Raw genomic sequence first — 20,004 nt, 5'->3', positions numbered from 1 at the left:
CATACAGAATTATGTCTCTGAGAAGAAACAGTTGCTTTCAGCACCATCCATATTGTTGCCTTCAACGGTTCTCAAACTAGTGTGACTTTTCATGCACCTTCATGTGTATGCACAAGAATGAATAAAGGTGTCTACCTTACAAAGAAAGTCCTGATGAAAGAGCATTTCTTTGTCATATAAAATAGAAATGATCCCAGAAAAGTGGCTAAAACTTTCAACAAATACTAAGCTTTGTACTTGGCTGCATTACCTTCTCAGAAATCTCTTTCCACTTGAACTCTACCCTATAAATCCTTTTTCTTTACACACCTTCCAATCTATCCCTCTTCCCTCGTCCAAGGTACGTACTACCTTAGATGAATTCCTCATTATCTCTCACCTGGAGAATCGCTGTGATTTACTAATTAACCTCTTGGACCTTCCTTGCTTTCAACCTCAGTCCAACTAATCCATTGTTCATTCCAGTGAATAGTTCCTTCTGATTATTTCTCTCCTTTGCACAAAGTCCTCCAATGACTCCACTCAACCAAATAGTGGGTTCCAAACTTGGTGTACTGGCCATTAAGGATGCTTATTAAAATATCCAGTATGAGGTCCTACCTCTGGAAATTCTGAGTCAGTTGGGCAAGTCTATTGTAGAAACCCTGAGGTCCACACTTTTAGAAAACAATCCTAGAGGATAATGTTTAAATTCCTTATCATGGACATTTAATGATCTGACTCCTTATCTCCCAGAGAACATTTCTTGTGCTATCCTCCTCCTCTACCCATTAGCATATTATCCAGCTATGCTGAACTACTTTCAGTTCCCAAAACCTGTCTTACTATTTTAGAATTTATGTCTTTGCTCCATCAGCCTTGAAAGCTACCCTTCTTCCAATTTGTCTGCTCGATGAACACCTCTACATCTTTCACTGTGTGAAAACATTTATGATGACCACCACGTTCCCCAGGAAGAATTTATTTCTCTCTTCTGGCTTCATTCTGTCCTTGTGGACCTCTGTCCACTTAAAGGCATGTATGAGTTTTCTTAAGAGATTAGAAGAATTTCCTTGAATTCAGATTCCATGTCTTATTCTTCTTTGGAGCCACACATCTAGCATTGTTGCTGGCACACAGAGAGTGCTCAATAAATGTATGTGTTAAAGAATGAATGCAAAAGTGATGCAATGTAAGAAATCTGTGTATTCTTCCAAATCAGATTAAAACTGGGAGTCAATTTCCTCTAGCCAGTGAGTAATGAAGAAAAACAAAGTCTTAGTTTCGTAACACAGACGGTCATTAAAACTCAGTTCTCAGTAGTGTGGGGTACCTCAGTGACCCTCAAACTTTAGTTTTGAGGAGTTTATCAAATGTAAATTCCTAGGCCAGTCCCTCAGAGAGTCTAATTCTGAATGTCTGCAGTGGGGGTCCAGAAAGCCACATGTAAAACAGAAGCTTCATGTGGTTCTCACATAGACGATTCCAAGAGCCTAAGACTGTGACTCATAATTGTTCCTCCACTGAAAAAAGAAAAGCTTGATGCAAACCAACACCCAAGTACCTACAAGAATTAATATAAACATGCTTAGCTTTGAAGTAAACATACATTTTCTCCTTTTATGACTTAAGGGAGGTCATAAACACCGTTCAGAGTTGTCAAGGCCTGTTGTAAAGATGCTAATTGTTGACGAGAGTGGGGGAAGTTGTAAAGCTCTTGAAGAGTTAATCGCCTGAGCCAGTGAGCCAGTGCCCTGTTCAAGTTGCTTCTAGTGCAGTGGTCCCCAGACTTTTCGGTGCCAGGGACTGGTTTTTGGGGAAGACAATTTTTCAATGGACCCAAGGGTAGGAGTTGGGGGATGGTTTCAGGATAATTCAAGGGCATTACATTTATTGTGCATTTTATTTCTATTATTATGTCAACTCCACCTCTGATCATCAGGCCTTAGATCCTGGAGGTTGGGGACCCCTGCTCTAGTACATACATAGGTGTGAAAAGTCTACAAGTTTCCCCCTGTCCTCCAGGAAACAGGAACTCCAGGAAGCATGGGGCCAAGCCAGAGACACTGTGATTTCTTCAAAGATTGGAACTTCATCAGAACCTCTTTCCCACCCCCTAACTATTCCTTGTTGACCTTTGGGAATGAGAAATCTCTCTGTTCCACTGCTAGTCACAATAGGAAATAACATGAGGGCTGGTCCGCCTGACATTATCCTAGCCCTTCCACTTCCAGGCTTAACTAAAAACTAATCTTGTCAAAACAGGCCTACCTTCTGAGACGCACCCTCTATAGAAGGAGGTGAGGTAAGGTGAAGTGTCTCTGAGCTTTCCAACCTGCAGACAATATCTGGTTTGCTTCCTACACACACCAGTCCTTGCCTGGGTGAACAGTATAGAAATCAGGAGGCAGTGCTAGGGATGGGGGTAAAAAATGATATTAATGAGACTCATGAGAATCTTTGGGTCCTTCACATCAAACTGAGTAATATTAGTTTAGGGAAACTTATATATGGAGGAAACTAGGTTCCACCAAAGACAAGAGAGAGAATGGAGGACTGGCTTTATAAGCTGAAGAGCATTTACCAACATTACTCAGTATCTTCAGAACATGCTCTGTCCAGCATCTTTACTCAGATTTAGCAAACAAGTAATATTTAACAACAGTAACCACATTTTATGTGCAAAGTGCTTGATGGAACACATTGCATTTATTGTAAGTTTCACAGCAATCCAGAAATGTAGATCCTATTATTCCCATTTTATAGTTGAGGAAATGCCTTGTCATTCTACTAGAGCTGAAACTAGCATAATGCCTATCCAAGGGATACAGCAAGTTATACTTGCTTGAAAGTAAAAAAATACAAGTAGCATGGGGAATTTGATCATAAGCATGTTTTAAAACAAAGGGAAAAAACCACAGGAGTATCATCGATCAAAATGTCAAATTCAAAAGAAGAAAAAGATAACTACAGTTAGCGTGGTCAGAGCATGTTTCATTGAGCTGAGGCAGGGTTTGGTCTGACTGAGAAAAAGAGTAAGAACCTTGGGGTGAACAGGGGTGAAGAAGGCAGAGCAGAGGGAAAACTTAGGGACATACTGAGTTGTTCAGTCTGGTAGACCGAGTTTGTATTAAGAACTCTGGAGAAGTTTAGAGGTGCTAGTGGGTCTAGAAAAAAAGAGACACTTTGAGAGTGAGCTGACAGAATCTATGTTTTTCCTTATAGACACCTGGAAAGCTTTAAGTTTTTTGTTTTTGTTTTTTTTTTTTTGGTTGAATTCAGACAATCAGGTATAGAATGAATTAAGTGGAAGACTTTACTTACAAAGTGATTTTAGTGGCTGAAGGATGAAGCTCTTTGTGGGTGGGAGAAGGAGAGAAAATGATGTGGGCGGATGGGCAACATGAAGAAAGAACTGCCTGGACTTGCTCTCAGGATCAACAAGACCTGGTTTTGAATCCTGCTTTTATCATTCACCTGGCCAGGTGAATACTTTCTATATGTCATGCCCTGTGTTAGTCATTCATTCATTGCACAGGTACGTTCTGAGTGTTTTCTACATGTCAGCATCATTTTAGGCATTAGAGATATAGCTACATAAGACAGAAAATAGCCTGTTCTGTTCTTAATTCTATGAGACAAAAAAATCATTATTATCACCATTCTGTAGATAAAAAGATTCAAGTTTCAGAAGGTTAAATAACCACCAAAGGTCATATAAAAGGCAAGTGGTAGAGCCGTGAGTCTCTGGAGTCTAAAAATCTGTGTACCAGGGACTTCCTTGATGATCCAGTGGTTAAGACTCCGTACTTCCAATGCAGAGGATGCAGGTTCAATCCTTGGTCAGGGAACTAAAACCTCACTCGCTGCACAGCACAGCCAAAAGAACAAAATAAAATAAAAGCGGGCACCAACCCCAGGCTACTAGAGCAGGGTGCTGGTCCCATCACTTCACGGCAAACACATGGGGAAACAATGGAAACAGTGAAAGAGTTTATTTTCTTAGGCTCCAAAATCACTGCAGATGGCGACTGCAACCATAAAATTAAAAGATGCTTGTTCCTTAGGAAAAACTATGACAAACCTAGACAGCTTATTAAAAATCTGAGACATTACTTTGCCTACAAAGGTACGTTTAGTCAAAACTATGGTTTTTCCAGTAGTTGTGTATGGATGTGAGAGTTGGAGCATAAAGAAAGCTGAGCACTGAAGGATTGATGTTTTTGAGCTATGGTGTTGGAGAAGACTCTTGAGAGTCCCTTGGACTGCAAGGAGATCAAACCAGTCAATCATAAAGGAAATCAGTCCTGAATATTCATTGGAAGGACTGATGCTGAAACTGAAACTCCAATACTTTGGCCACCTGATACGAAGAACTAACTCACTGGAAAAGACCCTGATGCTGGGAAAGATTGAGGGCAGGAGGAGAAGGGGACGACAGAGGATGAGGTGGTTGGATGGCATCACTGACTCGATGGACATGAGTCTGAGCAAGCTCCAGGAGTGGGTGATGGGCAGGGAAGCCTGGCATGCTGCAGTCCATGGGTCGCAAATAGTCGGACATGACTGAGCTACTGAAATGAACTGAACTGAATCAACCCCAAGCTACTAGAGCAGGATGCAGGTAACTCACCTTTCCTGAGTTTCAGTGGTTTCTTCTATAAAATAAGGATATTGAACCTTCCCTTAACATATGGTAGTTTTATTTGTTGAGTAGTTTATTCATTCACTATTGGAGGCTAATTAGACTAGAGAGTTTCAAAGAGATTCCCACTCCTCCTTTAAATAAGGTTGACACGACTCCAGGAATATTAGAGAGAGACAGGGCCCTGCTCACATTAAGGATGAATTCACTCCCTGTGTTTGGCATGGGCTACATTTGAAAGAAGCAAAAATGAACAAAGTGTGTTTATTCTTTCTCTTCAACTCAAGTTCTGAAGTCTTCTTGATTTTTCCCAATAGTCAAGGGGAAAAGAATGATCACTGTACACATTTGTTTTATTCTGCTACTATGAAAATAGTGCCAAGGACACAAGCATATCACTATAATTATGGTTTTGAAGAGTCTGGTAAGAAGCAACTTTTTTTAGGTGAGACTCTAAGAAGAAGACAGGTAAGAGGCTTCATGCCTTGGGGAAGTATGTTGAAGTAGTCATCCTAGGTGAGTAATACTACCTTATTAGATTATATATATGAGAAGGTAGCCTGGGGAGGGGCTAGGGAATGGCACACAATCCCTGCCATTGAGACTTGCCACTGAGCTATCTTTTGTAGAAGGGAAACACATTAAGAAAAGAATGTCAACTTAACCATGTTACCTTGTGGCGAACACCACCCACCAGAACAGGTACAGAGAGAGCTTGTCAACATGGAAGCCACTCCCCTTTATTTTTGAGCACAAGAAAAGGAGGAGGTCTTGGATGTGAAAGGGACCTCCATTTGAGTAAGTACATCACTCAGCAAGATGAGTGGAAGACACCTGTCTCAAGTAAAGCACAAGGGTGTAGAGATCAGAAATCATTCCATGAATTTTAAAAATTATTAAATTCACATTGCTTAAGCAATTATTTTATGATTCTGGATTTTTGCTTGAGATTCACATATAGCAAAATTTAATGTGTTCCTTGTTTACTGATACTGGAAGAGAGGTGGCCTAGGCTTCTTATTTAACAATTCTGAACCTTACTTCTCACTTATAAAATGTGGATAATAATGACACTGCTTAATAGGGCTATTATGAGGATTAAAAAATATATATATATAGGCTTCTCAGGTGGCTCAGTGGTAAAGAATCTGCTTGCCAATGCAGGAGACATTAGAGAGAGGGGTTTGATCCCTAGGTCAAGAAGATCCACTGGAGTAGGAATGGCAACCCATTCCAGTATTCTTGCCTGGAAAGTTCCATGGACAAAGGAGCCTGGCAGGCCACAGTCCATGGGACCACAGAGTTGGACACGACTGAGTGAGTGTGTGTGCACTCATGTGTGCACACACACACACATATATATATCAACAAATCTAGTGGTTGGCTGACAGTGTTACCTGCTACTAGCAGTCACTGCAGAGATTCCAAGGTGGCTCAGTGGTAAAGAATCTACCTGCCAAAGAAGGAGACACAAGAGATGTGTTCGATCCTTGGGTCAGAAAGATCCCCTGCAGGAGGAAATGGCAACCCACTCCAGTATTCTTGCCTGGAGAACCCCATGGACAGAGGAGAGGAGGGCTACAGTCCATGGGGTTGAAAAGGATCAGACACAACTGAGGGACTGAGCACACATAGAATCACTGCTAGATGCTGTGATAGACTGATGGGCCATATTGACATGCATGCTGCCCGTTAGGGGCTTAAAGTCTATCACACTTATGTAGTAGTAGTGCATGCGCTAAGTCATGTCAGACTCTTTGAAACCCCATGGACTGTAGCCCACCAGCCTCCTCTGTCCATGGGATTTCCCAGGCAAGAATACTGGAGTGGGTTGTTATTTTCTCCAAAACTATGACAGAGGAATGTTATAGGCTATGGTTATCATCCAAGGGAGCAACGGTCAACTTAAGCTGGAAGAGCCTGAAAAGCTTTATGAAGCAGGCAGATTGGGCAGTGAGAGAGATGGAAAGAAAAGGAACTTCAGGCAGGCAGATCATTGTGTTAAAGGACAGTGTCTAGACCTGTGCTGGGTGCAGCAGTGCCAAGGCTGAAAACGAAGTTGGAGGCTCAATCATGGAGGCCTTTCAAGTCATCTGGTCCTTCAATAAATATTCTTAAGTTACTACTGGGTGCCAGGCACTGTGGCACAAAGTGCCAAACAAAGAAGGAAAGGATTTTGGTTCAAAAGCCATTTACAAATAATCCTTGCCCAGGTGAGTGGGTCATTAGTACCATAGAAGAGGAATAAACAATGCGGTGGCTACATTTCTGCCCCAGACTGACCAAAGCAAGTTACTTTACCTCTTTGGGGCTCAGCTTCCTCATCAGTGAGCTGGGGGTATTTATTTTTCCCTGCTTACCTCATGTGACAGCAGAAATGAGAGCTGAAAATATTGAGGGGAGGCAAGGATAGGAAGGCCCCAGGAGAACTGTAAAGTACCAATGACACAAAAGATTGTGAGAAAATGATGAAGATGTTGACATGCATGATGATAAAGTTAGCTGGAGAAGATGTTGATAAATAAGATGAAAACAGTATGGATCATCATAACGATTCATCACGGTTCATTCAATCACCGAACAAATATGTGCTGAGAGCTGACCATCTGTGAGGCACTGCTTTAGCATCATGTGTACGAAAATAGACCAAACAAAGTTGCTGCATTATTTTTTATGGGGAGGAACACTAGAAATAGATGGAGAGTCATGTAATTATTAGAGGTTAGGCTAGCAAGAAAAAAAGTAGAGTGAAACGACAGGAGATGATGAGAGGTGGTGATGACAATAATGAGAGTGATACTTTAACAGCTGAAATCTCCCAGCAACATTCAAAGCCTGTGGAAGATTTCATTCAATTCAGTGAGACAGGTTACAGGGGGCCCTTCTGCATTTTTCTTCCCTGGTCCAATGTTTGTCACTCTAGGTGGCACACAATGGCACACGTGTGGAGCTGTGGCATTTATGCAGGCTCTGAGTTGGGTGCCTGGAGGCTGACATGCAGAAGAAAGGAGCTTATGGAGGAGATTTCTTTAAGCCTATTCTGAGCCCAGATGACCATACAGTCTAGGTAAAGAAAGACTCTGGTTGTTTTCCTTCATATAAAACATGTTTCTGAAGCCAGTCTTCCCTGCCCTTCAAGAGTGATTTCTGTGTAAGTTTCAGGAGTCTGGCACATATTGCAGGTTGGCAACATCAATTTTCCCCATAAGAAATAACACTGTTATAATTGTCTTTGGCTTTAAGCTTATGTTATTGTCCTGAGGGAAACAAAGTTGAAGGTGGGTAGAGAGAGGCTATTAAAACCCTGGGTTCTTTCTGCACATACAAAGAGCATACAATGACTCTATATGCCCTGACTTTCACAGCAAGGGATCTGAATCAGTTTGGGCAAACCGTTCAGTTAACACCTGAACAGCACGGGAGCAGAGAACAGTGAAGTGAAGGGACTATAGGGAAGCCTAGATACAGTGAGCACATTCTGTAACAGCATACAGTTTGGTACATGTCAGAGAAAAGGCCCCGTTAGACTCTGGAAGGTCACCAAAGGCAGGAGCCATGTTTTGTGCACATTCACATTCCTTGCCTTTTGGTCCTGTATCTGGCAAAATAAATCAGCCAACATTTAGCTGCTTGAATGTTGGACAGAATGAAAGAGAGAATTAGTAAGTAAGTAGGAGAGTAAATTAACAGAATCTAATGTGAAGCAGGAGGAGAAGAGATAGACAAATATGGAAACCAATCAAGGCATCATCTGTACCACCTGTAACAGCCTGAACATGGTCTTGACCTTGAGCTTCAATTCCCTCGTCTGGGCACTGAGGATAATTACCATATCCAGCTGAGAGAGCTATTGTGAAGAAATATGAAATAACATATAAAGTTCTTAAAGCAGTGCCTGGAATGTAGATGTGCTCCACAGATGGTCAATGTGAATCATACGAGTTTTCATGCTCATGGTCATTGCCAGGAAAGCAGAATTTTTCACAACCAGAAGAAGAATGCATCATGTAAATAAATTTTCGTAAAAAGGTTAATCACATCAACAACTCTTAACAAGGCCTTTGATCTGTTTACATTCTGTATCAGTCTCACCATCTCTGAGATATAAAGAAGTACACATATATTTACTGATCAACTAATAATAAGTAATATGGGGAAACAGAAAGAATTATAAAATATGGGCTCTATCCTTAAGTTGTCTGTACAACTGAGATAGGTACAGAAATAGACATAACCTCCCACTCCAGGCCCCAAGCAAGGATTTCCCTAGAGGTTTAGCGGTTAAGACTCCAAACTCCCAATGCAGGGGGGCACAGATTTGATCCCTTGTCAGGGAACTAATATCCTGCATTCTGCAAGGCACAGTCAAAGAATAAATAAATAAAACAACAAAACTATAACACCAAACAAACTAAAATAAGTGTCATTAGGGAATTAGAGAAAGCAAGGAATACTCCAAGTAATTGGAGACACTATAGAAAGTACAGCTCAATCCTACCGTCTTAGGAAGCAAACATTCTTAAACTGGATGATGGGTAAACAAAGCAATGAAAATGAAAATTAGTAAGAAACATTTCAATCTAGAAAAAAAACTAGAAATTCTAAAACATCCTAATGAAGCTTTAGATCACAGAGGAAAAGAGCATTGCAGTTACAGACTTTTAGAGAATAGCTACTATAAAAACCTCTACAAATCAAATTCATGAAATATGGTCAAAGCTGCATTCAAAGGAAATTATATCATCATAAATGCTTTCATTTTTAAATGCCAAAAAATAAATACAAGGAAATAATCATAAAATCAAGAAGTTAGGAAAGAGACAAAATATATTTCGGTAGGAGAGAAGAATGAAAGATGAAAGCATAAATGAATGAATTAGAAGGCAAAGAAAAATTATTAACAAAGCACATCTAAAAATGTGTATATCTTGGGGAAAAAAGAGATTAAGAGCATGTGTTGGGAGTGAGGGAGCTATCTTCTATTAGAAATGAATGAGTTTATGACAAAAGGAAAATTGAAAATTTTTTAATGGAATAAAATTGATAAACTTTGTTAATAATATAAATGATCAAAATGTACTTAAGAATTATAAAGAATATTGGATAATAATCAAGGATGTCTACTTCTCTCCTTCCTCCATAGAAGTTGAATTTCAAAAAACAATTTTTATGATGTATAATAGACCCAGATGAATATTATATGAATCCTTCAAAGAGCAGACAATACCCATATTGTTTTAACTCTTCCATGAAAAGAGAAAGATTCCCAATTTGTTTTTTGGTTTTTTTTGAAGCTGGTCTAGGTGGCTCAGACAGTAAAGAATCTGCCTCCTATGCAAGAGACCAGGGTTTGATCCCTGGATCAGGAAGATCCCCTGGAGAAGGGAATGGCAACCACTCCAGTATTCTTGCCTGGAGAATCCCATGGACAGAGGAGCCTGTCAAGCTACAGTCCACGGGGTCGTGAAGACTGGGACATGACTGAGTGACTTAACACTTTCACTTTCATAATCCTAATAACCAAAACCTTATATAAATAGAACACAAAAAAGGTAACTATTTCTATTGCTATTGTATCAATAATAGAGGTGTTCCCATCAACTGTCCTAGATTATGATCAATCAGATTGATACAGGCTGGAATCTGAGACCCTTTGCTGTTTCCTCCAGCAATAAAATACAAAGAAACTATAAGGGACTAAAAATAACTGTTTGCAAGCCCAGTTGGGTGACTTATGAACAACAAGATACAAAAAGACCAAAAACCCAACTGCTACCTCTGAGAAACAGAGAGAAAAATCAAAATCTATGCACTCTGTACATAGAACCACCAAGTGGGTGGGCACACCACCCAAGTCACCCCTCTGGCCAGATCCTAGACCTGCCCCTACCCACCTCCTATACGAGGGATCAGCTCACCCCACCTCATGAGCGAGCAAGGGAGCCGGTTACTTGTCTTTGCTCCCTCCTGCTACAACACTAGATCCAATAAAGCCTTGCCTGAATTTCTCATCTGGTCTCATCAATTTCGATTGATCAAAGAGTCCAAGAACCCTGGTTGGTAATAAGATTAGCTCACCACAACTTCTGGGGGAAGAAAGATAATGGGTGAATACAAAAGCAAGAAGAATGAAGTTTTGTGGTATGGGAAGGAGGGGTTGGAGTTTCACTTCCTTTCACCTATTTTTATCTATTTGGAAAACTCAAGAGAACTCTGAAAAATTATTGGGATTAGCAAAAGAGCTTAATAAAATGATTAGTTACAAGCGACATACAAAACTATTATTTTTCTATATAACCAATGAAATAATGCCATTTGCAGCAAAATTAATGGACCTAGAGGTCATTATACTAAGTAAGTCAAAGAAAGATAAATATTATATGACATCATTTATATATAACCTAAAACATTATAAAAATGAACTTATTTACAAAATATAAACCTACCCACGGACTGAAAACAAGGCTATGGTTCCCAAAGGGGAAAGGTGGGAGGGAGAGGAAAGGAATAAATTAGGAGTTTGGGATTAACAGACGCATACTACTACATATAAAATAAACAACAAAGTCCTACTGTATAGCTCAGAAATCTATATTCAATACCTTGTAATAATCTACAATGGAGAAGAATCAGAAAAAGAATATGTATGATTTGCTTTGCTATATACCAGAAATTAACACTACACAGTAAATCAACTATACTTCAACTATATATATATATATATGTATATATATATATGAAAAGTTTCCCAATAAAATACAAAAACACCTTGGGATAAATTTAATAAGAATACTGGGGACCTATATGAAGGAGACTATAAATTTTTTCTTAACTCATAAAAGGAAGTTTGAATATATGAAAATTGTACCTTGGCTTCATCGTAAGAAGACTGAGCATTATGTCAAGTACACCTAAATTAATTTATAAATTTTAATACATATCAATAATCCCAATATGCTTATTTTTGCATTGTCGAAATGATTATGAAGTTCATCTGAAAAAGGCAGATTAGAATAACTAAGAAACTTCTGACAAAGAAAAATGATAAAGTGGTACTTGATACATTTATTTTTTTTAATATATCAGTGTTAAATTTTACTATGTTAGCATTTAAATATATTTTAATGCTAGGATGTTTTAAATGCTTGAAAAGATATTAAACAAACATGTTAATTATGGATCCCTCTAGGTGGGAGTGAGCTGTTTGTTTATATTTTCTTCTCTGTACTTTTTCCATATTCTGAATTTTTCAATGGTGGGAATGAATTACTCTTACTCTCAGAATAAAATAATGTTATTTTCTTAAAGGATCTATACAGTTCAGTTCAAGAAAGGAGGCAGTCTAGCTTGTGGCAACTCTGTGAAGAAACAGATGAGATGTAAACATTAGCTCCGTAAGATTATATGGAATTTATACTCTTAAATATAATGTTTTATATTTTTTAATTTTTAATGTTTATTGTATGATTTTACATTCCTCTTCATAAGGGATGGGGAATTTTTCTGTTTCAATTCACTACTACACCCCCAGCATCTAGAACAATGTCTTGTCTACATTATGTACTCAATAAATGCTTGATGACTATTAAATGAATATATATTAGGTGTGGTTGATGTCTTAGTTTGGATTCCCTCCAAAACAGAGTCTGAGACAAAGACTTAGATACAAGTAGTTTAACTGAGAGCTAAGTTCGTAAAGCAAGAGTGAGGGAGTAAAGTGAAATAGCAAAATAAGGCCAATCTAAGGATGTATTACCTACATTATCTAAAGTACACCTGTAAGTAACAGAAGCCCAATTCCCATGGTTTCCACTAGGAAACATACAGAAATGTACATGTGATGGGTGGAAGGCCAGGTCTACTGGCTTCCATCCCCAATGATTGAGGTTTGCCCTGAGGGCATTGATTTCTCTGTACTATAAACAGGTCTCTGCAAAATTTGGAAGTTCTCAGAGCAAAAAACAAAAAAGAGAGAGAGAGAAATTGAGTGACTTGTGTTAAGGCAAGACAGAGTCATCATGAGATTAGTGTTAGTTCTTAGGAACTGTCCCCCACAGCAGAGGCTAAAATCAGAGGTGGATCGAGGAGTGGATCTGAGGTACCAGAGGTATCTGTCATTGTATTCTTGATGAAGAATATGATGATGCCATATTGGAAAGGTCTTGAATCTCAGGTGAGGTAAGTTGACCTTTATTCTGTGGCAAAGGGAATGAGAATTTATGGAGAAAAACAAACTCATGCCAGTACCACTCAGAGAAACCCAAGGAGAGAAAAGCCAAAGTAGACGGAACAATAATACCTTATTTTACAACCAAATGGTTAACTATCAGTCTAGGTTGAGAGATCATATGTTCTAATTTTGAACTGTGGATTTAAATAGCCACATCACAAAATTCATATCCTGACTTAAACCTTGGCTATGTTTGGAGTGTAAGAGACTCTGAGTTCAGTTCAGTCACTCAGTCGTGTCCGACTCTTTGAGACCCCGTGGACTGCAGCACACCAGGCTTCCCTGTCCATCACCAACTTTCGGAGCTTGCTCAAACTAATGTCCGTTGAATCAGTGATGCCCTCCAACCATCTCATCCTAAGTCGTTCCCTTCTCTTGCTGCCTTCAGTCTTTCCCAGCATCGGGGTCTTTTCCAATGAGTCAGTTCTTTGCATCAGGTGGCCAAAGTATTGGAGCTTCAGCATCAGTCCTTCCAATAAATATTCAGGATTGATTTCCTTCAGGATTTCCTTCAGGAGTGACTGGTTTGATCTCATTGCTGTCCAAGGGGCTCTCAAGAGTCTTCTCCAACACCCCGGTTCAAAATCATCAATTCTTCAGAGCTTAGCCTTTCCCTTGTTGTCATTGCTCCCCATAGCTGCTTTTCTCTACTTCCAATTGACTTTAGCCCCTAATAGTGACATCCTGTGTGTGTGTCTATGTGTGCACGCTCAGTCATGTCTGACTCTTTGTGATCCCATGACTGGAGCCTACCAGGCTCCTCTGTCCTTGGAATTTTCCAGTCAAGAATACTGGAGTGGGTTGCCATTTCCTATTCCAGGGGATCTTCCTGACCCAGCGATGGAATTTGTGTCTCCTATGCTGGCAGGTAGATTCTTTATCACTGAGCCACCTGGGAAGCCAGCAGTGACACTCTACCCCTCTAGATAATCCTGAATCACCCAGCCAAAGGGCATGTGTAATCTGCATTTATCCCTTCTTTGAACCACACTTTTTGATCCAGTTATTCTCAAAACAGGTTAAAATTTACTGACGCCTCTTGTTAAAGCTCTTAAAAATCTACATACCTTTCTCGTTTAAAGGATAATGTTGTTTTGGAAGCTTCTCATGAATAAAGGCATATCCTAACCATGCTCTGGTTGATTTTCTCCAAAATTTTTAGTGCAATTAATTGGAAAAAGACTGCTCAGCCTTGGCTATGTATGAGAACAGAGTCTCAAAGACCTTTTGATGTTTCACCTCTCTGGAGCCCCATGACTGGTCCACTGAGTGAGTCCTGTTCTTGGTGAATAAGCACTCATCACTTTGCATTGAGGTTCTACCTACACTGTTACTTTTATTTTTTATTTGTCAATGGTATTGTACTCTTGACTTGATTTATCTCACTGCTCAGGGCTCCCATGGATTCACCAGAGGTTGGATTCCCAAAGCCTGGTTATCTGTCCCTTATCTGTTGTCAACAAACCTCTTTGTCCTCTGGCTTCTTCAGTTCTGCAAGGATCTTAGTGAGGACAATTTTTATCTTCAGTGATCCCTCTGGAGAACTTATGATATTCATGAGAAAATCCAATTTCATGGCACTTGAGAATCAAAGAGTTAAAAAACTCCAAATAATCAATGATGAGATCTTTTTTATTGGTATAAAGAGGCATCTTAAAGATAGGAAAATTCTGAATAACTCCACTTAAGGACCCTTTAGACAAGGCTAAAATATATAGAATATAAAAAGCTAAACAGAAACTCCAAATTGGCCTGCCTCCTGTTGTCCTGGTACATCAACCACCACTTCCCCTGGCTCGGTTCCTTTTCTTACTCCCAAACCTTCACCAGACCTTTCACACTGTCTTTCACACCCTTATCTTAGTGTGCTATAATGTAAGTGTAGATGAAGATTAGCATTTTTGCTCTTATAAATTTAACTTTATCAAGATTCGATTTTTGCATAATCTACTTAAAGTGAAAGTGAAAAATGAGTTCTCCAAACTCTTAGAAAACAGTTCAATGAAGTATTTAGAACTGCCCTATGATCTTATAATCCTGGATTGCCTGATCACTATCAATTGGCTCACTATCTTGTGAGAACTAAAGATTTGAAACTGGATTAGAAACTGCAGTGTATTGATTATAGAATAATTAGCAGCTATCCCTGAGGTCTTTCCTGTTAAAACTGACTCATTGACAATCCAGCCTTATAAACAGAAAATGAATAAATCAATCTCTTATTTCAGAAACTGCTTAAAGAAATCTCATAGGAAATACTGTAGTTTTGACAGGGACAAAGATATCCTAATTATGCTATTACTCACTGTTGATGTTCTTAAACCAGAGGTGGCACATTTAGGTAGAAGACAGAGAGACTGTCTGCCCACCTCCTAAATTAACAGGGCTTGCTGAACACTTTGATGGTATTTTGACTCAGAAAGAAAAAATTTCAGACCAAAATAATAGCTTTTTATATTAAGTAATTAGGTAAACCCAAGAACAAGGGCACCTCTGTGCCTGATATATACCAAGACACTGGCCAATGCAGTAAGGAAAGGAGGCGCTGGAAGAATTCCTTAGCTTAGCTTGAAAGATAAAAATCTCAAAACTTTGGCAGAATGACAGCACTCTGAAAAAGTAGCCTCTCAACTCTTAACAAGGAAAGGAAAAATTTCCATGCATTTTCAAAAGCAGAGGCTTTTATTTCTAGATGAGTCTAAGCTACACTCTTTACTACAAACCTTTCTGCCTTTCAATCATTTCTTACTCAGAATAACAAAAAAGTTCCAACAGTTGAAATCTCAAATACCCCTTAGACTACCTGACTCTTGTTCCTCTGGTTCCTTTTGCCAATCAACATCCTTTCTGCCTAGTGAACCCACCCCAGTGAATCAGTTGGAATGAGACTTTCTTTCTAAAGGGATGCTACTATTAAAAATGGATCATTGGCCTCTTTCTCTAACACCAAGAAGAATCCCCAGGATGTAATTTAATAATTTCACAGATTGATTACTCACTATCAACATCTCCGATCTTAAATCTTTCCCTAAGAGCTTCTAGATCTAGAAGAGATAAGAAGTGTGACACATTAGGGAGGCTGAGCCTTTAAATTATCAACCCACAATGCTTTTATCAAAACTGTCCCAAGACCCACTCAAAAGGGAGAGTATGAAAGGATTATGCAGGCCAATGTGTTTGCATACTTCCTGAAAGGATTCATTATCCCTTCTACCTGCGGTAGCATATCTGTTCTAAGGACAGAGAGAGGGTCATGGCCTCTGCTCTGTTTAGGATTTAAGGATCATTAACAAGACTGTGTCTCTTCTACTCTCCTGCAACCCCAAACCCTAATACAATCTTGTTCTCAATACTCAAAATAGCTGCTTACTTTACATGAGTATAGTCATGCTTTGTATTAGGCAGCATATTAAAAAGCAGAGACATCACTTTGCCAACAAAGGTCCCTGTACTTAAAGCTATAATTTTTCCAGTAGTCATGTATGGATGTGAGAGTTGGACCATAAAGAAAGCTTAGCACCAAAGAATTGATGCTTTCAAATTGTGGTGCTGGAGGAGACTCTTGAGAGTCTCTTGGACTGCAAGGAGATCAAGCCAGTCAATCCTAAAGGAAATAAACTCTGAGTATTCATTGGAAGGATTGATGCTGAAGCCCCAATTCTTTGGCCACCTGATGCAAAGAGCCGACTCATTGGAAAAGACTCTGTGCTACAGTTTATGGGGTCTCACAGTCAGACATGACTTAGCGACTGAAGAACAACAAATTTCTTAGTATACACTTGCACACAGACTTGTAGTATCTGTTCACATTTACTTGGGAAAAAGAATAATATATATCAACAGTTTGCCCCAGTGGTTTACAAAATACCCTCTTACTTCTTAAAATTATTTAACCATAGCTTTAGAAGCATCCTAATCATCCAGGACTCTGTTCTTAAATAACATGTTACATTTCCAGAATATAACAGAATGTACAATTACAGAATTGATTCCCTTCACTTGCTGACAGCATTAGCATTTCAGGGACACAAGTCTCCAAGGATTATCTTCAACTTTGTCATACTGAAGTACATTGTCTAGGCTATGACATAATGCAGAATGGAAAGACTGTTTCTTCTCAAAGATTGTAAGCCATCTGTGACTTTCCTGGGCCAATTACCAGCAGACAACTTAAAGAATTCTTTGGTGATATATGCTAATTAGGCATTTATAAGTTATTAGAGCCTCTTCAACAGCTAGCAAAATTCTCCACCCGCCTCCACCCCTCTTACTTGTGTTCAGCGCCAGCAGCCACAGATTTAACTGTGGCCTCTGTTAACTGGTGGCTCAGATGGTAAAGAATCTGCCTGCCAATGCAGGAGACATAAGAGACGCGGGTTTGATCCCTGGGTTGGGTATAGCCCCTGGAGAAGGGAATGGCAACCCACTCCAGTATTCTTGCCTGGAAAACTCCATGAACAGAGGAGCCTGGCAGGCTACAGTCCATGGAGTCACAAAGAGCTGGACACAACTGATAGACTAACACTCATTTTTCACTTTCTGCTGACCTTGGAGCTCCACTTAGTTATATGATCCCTCATGTTGTTCAGATCCTACTTTTGACTGGAAGTATCTAGAGCTTTACTGCCTTATTGGGTAGTGTTAATCACAAACACTGCATTAAAACGCTAGGGAATTGATTTTCTGACTTCTATCTCTTTAAAAACGTACTGCATATCTACTTCCCTGGACTTCTAATCTAATGGCAGATTCTCTAGAAACAAGCTTAAGGAAGGAAGTTTGTCATGAAGGAGGAGAGCTTTCCAAAGAGCCTGAGATCAAGTATCAGATTGCTTTGTATGTGTGCATTAGTTAGGGTTCTCCTGAAACAGAACCAATAGGCTTCGTATAACTTATTGGGAAATATGAGTCTTCCAACTTTTTCTTTTTGAAGACTTTCGGTTATTCTCAGTCCCTTGCATTTCAATATAAAAGCTAAGATCAGTTTGTCAGTTTCTGCAGAAGTAGGCACTTGGATTCTTAATAAGAGCTGCATTAAATATGTAGATCAATTTATGGGATAGTGTCATCTTAACAACATTGTTTTCCTATCCATGAACATAGAATGTCTTTCCACTTATTTATAATCTTTTTTCAATTAATTTCAACAATATTTTGAAGTTTTCAGTGTACAACTCTTACAACTCTTTATTCCTAAGTACTGTATTCTCTTTGATTCTATTGCAAATGGAGTTGTTTTTCTGATTTCTTCTTTCACTTGTTCATTGCTAGTGTACAGAAGTACTATTGACTCATACACTGATTTTGTATCTTGCTGAATTTATTAGTTATGTTTTTTACTACATTCCATAGGACTTCTTTTTCTAAATCTGGATTTAGAAAAGGCGGAAGAACCAGAGATCAAATTGCCAACATCCTTTGGATCATCGAAAAGCAAAAGAGTTCCAGAAAAACATCTACTTCTGCTTTATTGACTATGCTAAAGCCTTTGACTTTGTAGATCACAACACATTGTGGAAAATTCCTCAAGAGATGGGAATACCAGACCACCTGACCAGCCTCCTGAGAAATCTGTATGCAGATCAAGAAGTAACAATTAGAACCAGACATGGAACAATGGACTGGTTCCAAATCAAGAAAGGAGTACGTCAAGGCTGTATATTGTCACCCTGCTTATTTAACTTATATACAGAGTATATCATGTGAAATGCTGGGCTGAATGAAGCACAAGCTGAAATCAAGATTGCCGGGAGAAATAGCAATAACCTCAGATATGCAGATGATATCACCCTGACACCAAAAGCAAAGAAGAACTAAAGAGCCTCTTCATGAAAGTGAAAGAAGAGAGTGGAAAAGTTGGCTTAAAACTCAACATTCAGCTTCCTCTTTCCCGGCTGGAACCATGGAGGGTGCAGAAGAGAAGAAAAAGAATGTTCCTGCTGTGCCAGAAACCCTTAAGAAAAAGCGAAAGAATTTCGCAGAGCTTAAGATCAAGCGCCTGAGAAAGAAGTTTGCCCAAAAGATGCTTTGAAAGGCAAGGAGGAAGCTTATCTATGAAAAAGCTAAGCATTACCACAAGGAATACAGGCAGATGTACAGAACTGAAATTCGAATGGCTAGGATGGCACGAAAAGCCGGCAACTTCTATGTACATGCAGAACCCAAATTGGCATTTGTCGTCAGAATCAGAGGTATCAATGGTGTGAGTCTGAAGGTTCAAAAGGTGCTGCAGCTCCTTCGCCTCTGGCAGATCTTCAATGGCACCTTTGTGAAACTCAACAAGGCATCAATTAACATGCTGAGAATTGTGGAGCCATACATTGCATGGGCATACCCAAATCTGAAGTCTGTAAATGAATTGATCTATAAACGTGGTTATGGCAAAATCAACAAGAAGCGAATTGCCCTGACAGACAACACATTGATTGCTTGATCTCTTGGGAAATACGGAATCATCTGCATGAAGGATCTGATTCATGAGATCTATACCGTTGGAAAATGCTTCAAAGAAGCAAACAACTTCCTGTGGCCCTTTAAATTGTCTTGTCCATGAGGTGGAATGAAGAAAAAGACCACCCATTTTGTAGAAGGTGGAGATGCTGGCAACAGGAAGACCAGATCAACAGGCTTACTAGAAGGATGAACTAAGGTATCTACCAGGATTATTTTTGTAATCTGGTCAGTGAATAAACAATTGAAACAAAAAAATAAAATAAAATAAAACTCAACCTTCAGAAAACTAAGATCATGACATCTGGTCCCATCACTTCACTACAAATAAATGGGGAAACAATGGAAACAGTGAGAGACTTTATTTTGGGGGGCTCCAAAATCACTGCAGATGATGACTGCAGCCATGAAATTAAAAGATGCTTGCTCCTTGGAAGAAAAGCTATGACCAACCTAGACAGCATATTAAAAAGCAGAGACATTACTTTGCAAACAAAGTCCCTCTAGTCAAAGCTATGGTTTTTCCGGTAGTCATGTATGGATGTGAGAGTTGGACTATAAAGAAAGCTGAGTGCCGAAGAACTGATGCTTTTGAACTGTGGTGTTGGAGAAGACTCTTGAGAGTCCCTTGGACTGCAAGGAGATCCAACCAGCCAATCCTAAAGGAAATCAGTCCTGAATATTTATTGGAAGGACTGAT

General features: G+C 39.4%; 1 pseudogene; it reads left to right on the top strand.

Moving 5' to 3' along the window:
- The first annotated feature begins 18,756 nt into the window (after positions 1–18,756).
- Positions 18,757–19,502, top strand: LOC145526043 (large ribosomal subunit protein uL30 pseudogene; annotated as a pseudogene).
- The last annotated feature ends 502 nt before the right edge of the window (positions 19,503–20,004 follow it).

The sequence above is a fragment of the Giraffa tippelskirchi genome, chromosome 2 (assembly GCF_054371585.1).
Source record: "Giraffa tippelskirchi isolate mGirTip1 chromosome 2, T2T-mGirTip1v1.2.pri, whole genome shotgun sequence".
Classification (NCBI taxonomy): domain Eukaryota; kingdom Metazoa; phylum Chordata; class Mammalia; order Artiodactyla; family Giraffidae; genus Giraffa; species Giraffa tippelskirchi.
This window is presented reverse-complemented; position numbering and strand designations above follow the sequence as displayed.